Raw genomic sequence first — 10736 nt, 5'->3', positions numbered from 1 at the left:
TATCAGCTATATGCTAAAGATGCTCTTGAATATTCATATCAGTAAAATTTTTGTCTGAACATATTTGTGTAATGGTAATGGTAATTTTTTATTACCATGGCATATTTGTGACTACAATGCAAGAATAGCATGTTGTATGGGGTGTTCCTGAGCTGTCTTTCTTAAATAAATTTATTATTTGTTCTTACATTTCTGAGAGTCTTTGTATTCTATGAGCGAAGTGAGCCGGGGATCAGGAGGAATTTGACATCAAAAACTTGTCCCTGTCAACTCACATGTACTCTTGTCTCATCCATTATTAGGTGGTAGTTGGAATGTGATAAACGGGCAAATTCAAAAGTGTTCAGGAGAACGTGCAGGATAAATGAAGTGATTAGAGCGACTGATGGATGTCATATTAAAATTCAGAGATCTCCTGTGTGGAGACTAGACTACCTCAACAGGAACTCATTTTTCTTGGTGGTCCTTCAGGGCATTGTGGATGATCATTTTTACAGGATTGCACCTCCACCTTCTTTAAGAATTGGAGTCAGCAGATGGGAAGAGTACAAGAAGACATTGTATATATGTGTCTGGACTACCCCTTCAGTGGGCAGGCAGGCAGGCAGTGTGGTGTAGAGGTTACGACTTTGCACCCCGAGGTTGTGGATTCAAATCAACACTACTGATGCTAAAGCAAGTCACTTCCATTGGAAAAACAAAATAAATGTAACCAGTTGTATCTCAGATCTCACATAACAAGTTTTTCTCTTTTGTACGTTGCTTTGAATAAAAGCATCTGCCAAGCAAATCCATGTAAATGTATCGTTAGGGCCGGAGACTTTAAAAATGATGATGTTCTGGTTGATTCACACTTATTATATAGCTCTTCCTTGATTGGATCTTCCTCATTACAATGCCTCATTCTCTGATTGGTCACCTTTCACAGAAGTAAAACATATTCCACCATAGCAGGCTACATTGTTGTGTTGCTTACCTGCATACATTGTGCAATTTTTAGAAATCGTGGTCAAGTGACTACTCATACTGTGCACACAGTCCCAAAGGTATCACGTCCTGGTGAGCTGAATGACTTCCGGCCTGACGTCACATGTGATGAAGACCATGGAGCGGCTGCTGCTTCGCCACTTGAGGCCACAGGTCCGCCACACCCTTGACCCTCTGCAGTTCGCATTCCAGGAGAAGGTGGGAGCGGAGGATGCCATCATCTACATGCTACACCGATCCCTCTCCCACTTGGACAGAGGCAGTGGTGCTGTAAGAATTATGTTTCTGGACTTCTCTAGCGCCTTCAATACCATCCAAGCTTTGCTCCTTAGGGACAAGCGGACAGAGATGGGAGTGGATTCATACCTGGTAACATGCATCATGGACTGTCTTACAGACAGACCTCAGTATGTGCGTCTCGGGAACTACAGGTCTGACATTGTGGTCAGCAACACAGGAGCGCCTTAGGGGACTGTACTTTCTCCGGTCCTGTTCAGCCTATATACATCGGACTTCCAACACAACTCGGAGTCCTGCCACGTGCAAACGTTTGCTGACGACACTGCTATCGTGGGCTGCATCAGGAGTGGGTAGGAGGAGGAGTATAGGGACCTAATCAAGGACTTTGTTAAATGGTGAGACTCAAACCACCTACACCTGAACACCAGCAAAACCAAGGAGCTGGTGATGGATTTTAGGAGGACCAGACCCATCATGGACCCCGTGATCATAAGAGGTGACTGTGTGCAGAGGGTGCAGACCTATAAATACCTGGGAGTGCAGCTGGGTGATAAATTGGACTGGGCTGCAAATACTGATGCTCTGTGCAAGAGAGGATAGTGCATATACTTCCTTAGAAGGCTGGCGTCCTTCAACATCTGCAATAAGATGCTGCAGATGTTCTATCAGACGGTTGTGGCAAGCGCCCTCTTCTACGTGGCGGTATGCTGGGGAGGCAGCATAAAGAAGAGGGACGCTTTACGTCTGGACAAACTGGTGAGGAAGGCAGGCTCTATTGAAGGCACGGAGCTGGACAGTTTGACATCCGTGGCAGAGCGACGGGTGCTGAGCAGGCTCCTGTAAATCATGAAGAATCCACTGCATCCATTGAACAGTATCATCTCCAGACAGAGGAGCAGCTTCAGCGACAGACTGCTGTCACCATCCTGCTCCACTGACACACTGAGGAGATTGTTCCTCCCCCAAACTATGAGACACTTCAGTTCCACCTGGGGGGGTAAACGTTAACATTATACAAAGTTACTGTCTGTACTTTCTGTCTGTGAAATAAACAATATACTTCAGTCTTCTCCAAGGAGCTTGTGGTGAGGTCACTGAACCGTGGTCACTATAAGTTCTACCAGACACAAGTTGTTTCATTCTGTGGCCAAAAGTTCAGGCCGAATGAAGCCATCTCACTGAAATTGAAGTCACACGTATGACCAATACAATACAGTGACTTGGCCACTCCAGTAGTCCCAGAAGTAAAGAGAAATGGGTGAGTACTAATTTTTGGAGATTTCAGACTATCGCTACACCCTGTTGTATGCTTTGAACAGGAGTAGCACCATGCACTGAGAACGTTTTTGAAAGATTAGCAAGAGGAAAACACCTCACACGGAGGTAGACGTAAAGTCACGAGAAGTCTTCACCTTCACCTTGCAGAAAGGTTTGTTCTTCTATGCTCACCTTCCATTTAGGACTATGTCAGCTCCAGCCATAGGGCTTCGGATCAGATACTACGGGGGCTACCTAATGTGTAGTATTACTTTGATGATGACCTGGTGACAAGGCCTGCGGATGCCAAGCCTCAAGGACACTTCTTAGAACATCTTGAGAAATAAAGATTGTGAGTTGCAATCCACTGGTCATGTTATAGAGTAGAGCAGACACTGCAGGTCTGTACAAGTCACCTAAAACAGTGAGTGCCGTAGTCGAGGAGTTAGCTGCATCCAGAGTCATTCAATTGTGATCACTTCTGACCTCATCTTGCCCTGGATATGTTGCTCTGTGCCCAGTTACCATTAATTACTAGTAAAGAAGTAGTAGTTGTGATAGTCGTGATGTCACATGTAAAACATACAGTGACATTCTTGTTATAAAAACATGGAACACATCATCACTTCATAGCACTATAATTACAAGAGTGCATTAAAATATGTAAGTTAAACAGAATTTCAACAGTTCAATACTTACACAGAATATGGCATCTGTGCAGGAGACGTCTGACAGCTGCGCTATTACTGTTAATTGAAAGTATAGATTTCTACCATTGTTAAAGCACAAAATGTCATGTTATTGGGCAGCACGGTGGCGCAGTGGTAGGGCTGCTGCCTCACAGTAAGGAGACCTGCGGTTCACTTCCCAGGTCCTCCCTGCGTGGAGTTTGCATGTTCTCCCCGTGTCTGCGTGGGTTTCCTTCCACAGTCCAAAGACATGCAGGTTGGGTGCATTGGAGATCCTAAATTGTCCATACTGGGTGTGTGTGTGTGTGTGTGTGTGTGTGTGTGTGTGTGTGTGTGTGCGCTGCGGTGGGCTGGCACCCTGCCTGGGATTTGTTCCTGCCTTGTCCCTATGCTGGCTGGGATTGACTCCAGCAGACCCCCAAAATTTAAAGAAGCTCCAGCAGATTACTAAGCATGCAGATAAAGGTATTGGGACTGACATACTGAAGGTGATCCAGCAAGTGTGTGTCGGATGACAATGCTAAAGAAACTAGAAATAATCTCAACTGACGACAGACATCCATTACATGTCAAACTTAATTTTAGTAAATCAGGAAGGATAGTTGCTTTAAAAACCCACACAAATCGCTCCAGAAACTCCTTCCATCCTAGTGCTGTATGACTTTTTAATAAGGCATATTGGAGAAAATGATTAAGGTTTGATATGTATCCTGTTTGTGTAAATATTCATTATCAGACAGCCTTATCTTTTCCTGTCTTGCGTCTGTTTATTTTGTTTCATTTCTTTTCGTCATCAGATGCAAATGAAAAAGCAAATTTCAAGTTTTCTTGTGTAAACACGACTAAATAAAGCAACCTTAAACCTTCAACTTCCTGGCAAAGTAGCAAAGCAGGACTGTGAATCTAGAGGAGTTCGGGACATGTGGTGTTCGCTACGGACTCAGTCAGAACACTGCTAAAGGATTCAGAGTACTCCACACAGCAGCTCAGAAAGAAATAGGATTATATATAAAGGAGCATACATGCACTGTATTTGAAAAGGTGTGTGTGTATGTGGCCTACAATAAAGAAAGCATTAAACTCAATAGTAATTTACACAAACGCCCACTAGATGTCAGTATTACTCTCAGATTAGTTACTAACTTGTTGACCGTAAAGAAAAGCCAAGCAAAATGACACCTTTTATTGGCTAACTAAAAAGATTACAATATGCAAGCATTCGAGGCAACTCAGGCCCCTTCTCCAGGTGAAATGTAACAAATTTAAAGCAATAAAGTTTGTCAATAAACAGTACCAAAACTTAAAGTAAAGTATTATATTAATGTAGCAACATGAAATTAGTATTGAAATAAATATTGTTGTCTATAAATATACTGTATATAAATAACATTCTTGTAGAGAAAAGCCAAGCAAAATGACACCTTTTATTGGCTAACTAGAAAGATTACAATATGCAAGCTTTCGAGGCAACTCAGGCCCCTTCTTCAGGCAAGATGTAATTGCTTGGCTTTTCTCTACATTCATAATGGCTAACACGGTACAACACCCTAGTACTAATAACATTCTTAATACGTAAACGCCAAACAGTACACTTTAAACAACGTTACGAGTGTAACAGACAGGTAGTGCAAGTTAAATACAAATTAACTTACTTCAGTTCATTAAACGCACATTTTCTTATTGATTCGAGATAGTACGACCACTTAGTTATTACAAATTACAACTTCCCCATACCTTAAACGACTAGTACCTGCGTTTCTCTTAACGACCATCCCATAATACTACGTGAACATGATTGGCGCTGCCTCTCTCTATTGTCGTAAATGTCATCCTACAGCACAAAACACCAACACATCGAATATACTGTGCTTGGCATTGGGACGTTAAGGTGCACATATACTGTCACCCAATGTCTGCCCTGTAAACAGCCGATTGAAGAAATCCAGCCTTTGGTCAAACCTTTCCTCAAAAGTACATCTGCTGTGCCCTCCATGATGTTTGGGACAAAGACACATTAATTCCTTGATTTCCCTCTGTGCTCCACAGTTTAAAATTACAAATCAAACAATTCAGAAAGGGCGCATTGCTGACTTTGATTGAAGGTGACTTGCAGACATTTCGGTCACCCCATGTAGAAATGGAAGACCTTTTTATACAAACACCCCCATGTCAGCGCATCACTTAGCCTGTGTGAATGTATGCAGCAAGAGTCCTTTTAAAATCAGGAATCCTATTTACTGTATGGAGCCTGCTATGGATCGAAATAGATATTTTTCTAAGCAGCTTGAACATGGGAAAGGCGCTATATAACTCAAATGTATTATTATTATTATTATTATTATTATTATTATTATTATTATTATTATTATTATTTCCTGAACCTTCATGTGGATGGATCTTTTTGGAGCCAAAAATGGATTTCCTATACAGCATCAATTTGAAGCACCACTCTGACACCTTTATTTTTAAGAGTGTACTTACCACAATGGGAAAATATTTACTTAAAATGACAAAATATTAACTGTGATTTATGATGAATAGTTTAAATGTTGTGAATCTGGCACTTGCAAATTCTACACGTTTTTTTTCCCCTGCACATACAGGTGCTGGTCATAAAATTAGATTATCATGACAAAGTTGATTTATTTCAGTAATTCCATTCAAAAAGTGAAACTTGTATATTAGATTCATTCATTACACACAGACTGATATATTTCAAATGTTTATTTCTTTTAATGTTGAAATAAATCAACTTTGTCATGATATTCTAATTTTATGACCAGCACCTGTAAATGAGTAAAGGAGCGTGACTTGAAAACTTATCTGGATACCATGGCAACAATAAATCCGAATACGGAAGTTATTTCTTTAAAGTAAATATTTATATCATTTGAAAGCACCGTGTGCGCATTGAGAAACTAGAAGAAACCAAGTTGATAACTGTTAGGAAGCAACCGTGGAAAGGGAAAACGGCGAGGCTTTCTGTACTTTACTCTGAGCAAAGCAAAGCTGACCGAAGCGTCCCAATGTAATAATAATAATAATAATAATAATAATAATAATAATAATAATAATAATAATAATAATAATAAAGCAGCTAGTTGAACATTTGGAGTTTATCGATGTCACTTTTCAGAAAAGTTGTTTTAAAAGTCGCGTTTTCTTTACGTGGAGTGTAATGAATGGCAGGATTGAAGTTAGAACTTGACATCTGTGGGGAGTTCAACGAACGAAGCATTCTGAAGAAATAGAGACATAGTCCAATAAGTCTCGCTTAAACAAGCCTCGTTTTCCAATCGAGGTTTTCTCTTTAAATCAAGACGGGCTTTGGCAGCACGATAGGACGAGCAGTGATTCAGATTTGATAAGCACCCCCCAAAAACATCAATCATTAGTGAAGAAGACAAGGCGTACCCGAGACTTCAAGTGTCAGGCTGATGGAATGTACGATGTGTTTTTGGACAGCTTGGAAAATGCAATTGTTACTGAATCGGGGGACATGTAACAGACAGCGTCGGTCTTTTCAGCAGTTTATTAAGAAATAATAGTTGATCTATAATAACACAAAAAAGAATCAGCTAAAAAGAAAGTGAGAGAAGCTGCCTGGCATCCTATAGCAGATCAATGCGTATGCGCATTTGGATGGATGGATGGACAGATGAATACAGCATAATTCTCTTATAATTTCCTCTATACGAAACTGACGAGGATTGCTTAAAGCCATCATGTGAACGCTGACTCAACATATTAAAGCGGACCAGAGCTGAACGACCGCAGCCAGTTTGGGTTTTAATGTTGTGATCAGTGACCCGAGTTAAGCGGCTAATGGAGTAACCTTCAAGTAAGTATTGACACTTTATGGGCTTGTTTGCTTTTATTAATAAACAAGGAGTCGAGCGGATGAAGGGCCGGTCTGGATGTATGACATACGCATATCTTAATCGATTAAGTAAGTTATGTGTGTTTAAAGATGCAGTTCAGTGTAACTCCCGATTTAGAGTCCAAGTCGTTGCCTTCTGTGTAAAATCTGAACGCTGACGGTCGTTTACTTTACATGAAGAGATAATGAACGCCCGCTGACCGCACGTGAGTTTAGCTGACACAACACAGTAAAGTGTTCTTGATTAGCCATTACATTGCAAGGAACCGTTCAGAGTGCAGTAAAAGTAAGTTACGGTAGATCGTATTTTAATGGAAGTAGTAAAAAGTATATATATATATATTATAGTAGTTATTCGGTAGCTTTGCCCTCTCACTTCCTGTTTACAATACGCCCTTTTAGCTGCAGGAGGTTGATTTAAAATCTCATCCCAGTGTCTTTAGAGATAATAAACGTTTTCTTTTTTTTTTCATACAATCTAAAAATAATTTTCAAATCAGGTTGAGCCTAATGTCCGTAAGTGTGATTGAACCTGGTGATGGATTTATTTCTCATTGTTGTGGCTCTGCAGCTGTGGGTATTCAGCAGGCAGTGTGTATATTTACTCCTGGATTCAAAAAATATTCCGACCCCTTCAGTTTCTGCACACATAACATTACATTGTAGATTTAATTTTAAATGCATAAATGTACCAATTTTGCCGAACAATCTACACTCAATAACCCATACTGACAAAACATGTTTAAGAATTTTCTAAAAATCAAAAAATGAACTCTGTCATTCATGCAAGTATTCAGACCCCTTAATTCTGTACTTTTTAGAAGTTCCTTTGACAGCAATTACATCTTTGAGTCTTCTTGGTTAAGTCTCTACAAGCTTTGCACGCCTGGATTTGGGCAATTTATCTCATTCTTCCTGGCAGATCCTCCCAAGCTCTGTAAGACAGGATGGGAAGCATCTACCATCTTCAGGTCTTTCACACACATGTGTTCCATGAGGTTTGTGTCTGGTGTTTGGCTGGCCCACTCAAGGGCTTCCAGAGACTTGTTATGAAGCCACTCCAGCAATGACTTGACTATATACCTTGGGTCGTTGTTGTTTCAGAAAGGTGAACCATCATCACCCCAGTCTGAAGTGCACTCTGAAGCAAGTTTTCTTCAAGGACCACTTTGTATTTAGCTGCATTCATCTCTTCATCAATTCTGGCCATTTACCCATCCCTGCTGCTGAGAAGAACCCCCTGGCATGATGCTGGCACCACCATACTTCACCGCAGGGATGGTATTAAGTCGGTGGTGAGCAGTACCTGGTCTTTATTATAGTGCTTGGAGTTCTGCCCGAAGAGTTCAGTTCTTGTCTCATCAAACCAGAGAATCTTTGCTCTCAATGTAGTTTAACCCATCATATGCCTTTTACTCAAGAATGTCTTCTGTCTTGCCATTCCACCATAAATGAGATGGCTCCCAACAGACCCATCCACATGAAGGTTCCATAAAGAGCCTTTTATTTATTTAGATCTGTAGCAGGCTCCATACAGTAAATAATCATGAATAGATGGTAACAGCTTTGTGAAATACTTGTGGCTCATGGTTTTAAAAGGACTTTTGCTACACATGGTAACACAGGATAATTTCAGGTTTACATAATCTGTTAGTGTCCTGCTAGTTAGCCTACCATACATTGAAAATTTGTTTTTAGGAAGTTTTTCAAAGCACAAAGAACCAACTTCATATGCAGAGAGTCCTTCTCAGAATGGAATGGCTTCTCGTCAAGCAAAGGTTCAACAAGGAACCACACAACCCAGTAAAGAACCATAAAGTGTCATTAAAGCTTTCAGGATTTTTAAAAGTGTATAGTTATTTATGGAACCTGTTACTAATCTAAATAAATAAAGGTCCTTTCTGGAGCATTCACGTGGATGGTTCTTTTGGAAACTAACAAGTTAAGACAATGTACGCGTGGTGTGACATTCAGGTGCATTCGGCTACTAAGTCAAGAGATATGAAAGTTGGAGCATTTCACATTTTTTATTTACTTCATTCAAAAGTCAGTTATCTCATTTTTGTTTATTAAGCAGTTTTAAAAGAATCCATCCTATTCAAAAGTAACAGCGACAATAAAAGGCAATTCCCTGTGTTAGCAGACTCCATTAAACAGCACTTTACAATGGAGCTCAAAAGAATCAAAAACGGGCTTGTGGGGGCTCAAAGGCTTTCGTACACAGCAGAGTACAAGATGGCATCGACTGAAGTGTGTTAGTGGTGGAGCGTCTGTGAGCAGGCTTGATTTAATTTCCTTACGCATAACAGTTTTGAAAGCATACCTAATAGAGTAGCATACAATAATTAGCAATTATAAAATATCTGTTAATACAAAATGAGCAATACTAGCATAAACTCTATGAAACGAGAAAAGGAACTGAAATATGTTCCGCATCTAGCCATTACTATTAGTGAAAATTCTATAAATAAGTAAGAATTTAACTGATTTTTGCATAATGGGAATAAGAAAGGTACACAATGGTCAAGAAGGTGAGGGGCTCACTGTGATTGTTTGTGTGTATCTGGGACTGAAAGATCAGGGACTAAAGCCAAAGAAGCCCCGACCTCCCTACGCCACTTTCCAATATAATCCCATTCTGTGTTTATATCCATTAGGGCGGCTGCACATTTCCTATGTTATTAATTAGTTCAAGCACTATTTGGCTGCATGGGTGGCACGGTGGCAGAAGATAAGACAGCTTTGACCTTAATTTCTAATTTTTCCAGGAGTTATTGCCATGAAGCCTATTGTTATGTTAGCACTTATCGGAATCAAAAGGATAGATTAGAAAAAGTCTTTTTCTCCCCGCCTAGACCCAAATTTGTCTCCCAAGGTGAGGTTGGACCCCACTTCACAAAGTCCCAGTCCTCTGACATATCTAGAGAGAGAATACGTCCAAAACAAAACAAGCCCCCCCCAGCAGTGGCGTATAAGGATTAAAACTGAGATATCTATTGACAATACAGTCCAAATACTATAAGCATAAAATATAATCTTGAATCGTCTTGAGAGAGTAAACCCAGGGGATGATGTTAGACAGTAGCCCTGGATAAGCATAGTAAGCCCTAATACAATAAAGCAAGGGTATGATGTTAAACAGTCCCCCCAAAAAACAAAAAACAGTATACTAGTATCATTGCAAGTGGATCAAACAGCCGGTAAGATCTTCTTTACCATGCCAGGATCAGATGCCACTCACGACCGTATTTCAAAAAAGTGTCCGACTCAGTTTTCTTAGCTCTTTTTCTGCTTCCTCCGTAGAGGTAAAGATGTAATGCTTGCCTGGAATGTCCACCTTCACTTTGGCAGGATATGAGAGGCTGTATCTGATCTCGGCTTTCAGTAAGCACACCTTAATTCCTAAGAGTGAAGTGGGAGGGGAATTTCTTATTGATGGCTCAATGGCTGAAAGAGGTAGACATGGGGATTATTTGTCTGGGCCAGTGGATGCAGCAGATAGATATGTTAGACGTTTGCTTGGAGGTTTTTCTCTCGGACACAGTAAGTGTGTAATTGATAATAATTTCCTAAAGCGGAATGCATATGGGGCGGCACGGTGGTGCAGTGGGTAGCGCTGCTGCCTTGCAGTTAGGAGACCCGGGTTCGCTTCCCGGGTCCTCCCTGCGTGGAGTTTGCATGTT

The 10736-nt window shown here is 40.6% G+C and overlaps 1 long non-coding RNA gene across 1 annotated transcript in view; it reads left to right on the top strand.

Annotated features, from left to right (window-relative positions):
- Nucleotides 1-6950: 6950 nt before the first annotated feature.
- The window catches only part of LOC114642758 (uncharacterized), a 41559-nt gene continuing 37773 nt past the window's right edge, over nucleotides 6951-10736 (top strand). The window contains exon 1 of the long non-coding RNA XR_007936359.1: nucleotides 6951-7014. This is a non-coding gene — a long non-coding RNA (uncharacterized LOC114642758). The remainder of the gene's footprint in view (nucleotides 7015-10736) is intronic.

Source organism: Erpetoichthys calabaricus, chromosome 12 (assembly GCF_900747795.2).
Source record: "Erpetoichthys calabaricus chromosome 12, fErpCal1.3, whole genome shotgun sequence".
Classification (NCBI taxonomy): Eukaryota; Metazoa; Chordata; class Cladistia; order Polypteriformes; family Polypteridae; genus Erpetoichthys; species Erpetoichthys calabaricus.
The sequence above is the reverse complement of the archived record's forward strand: the minus strand, read 5'-3'. Positions and strand labels throughout refer to the sequence as shown.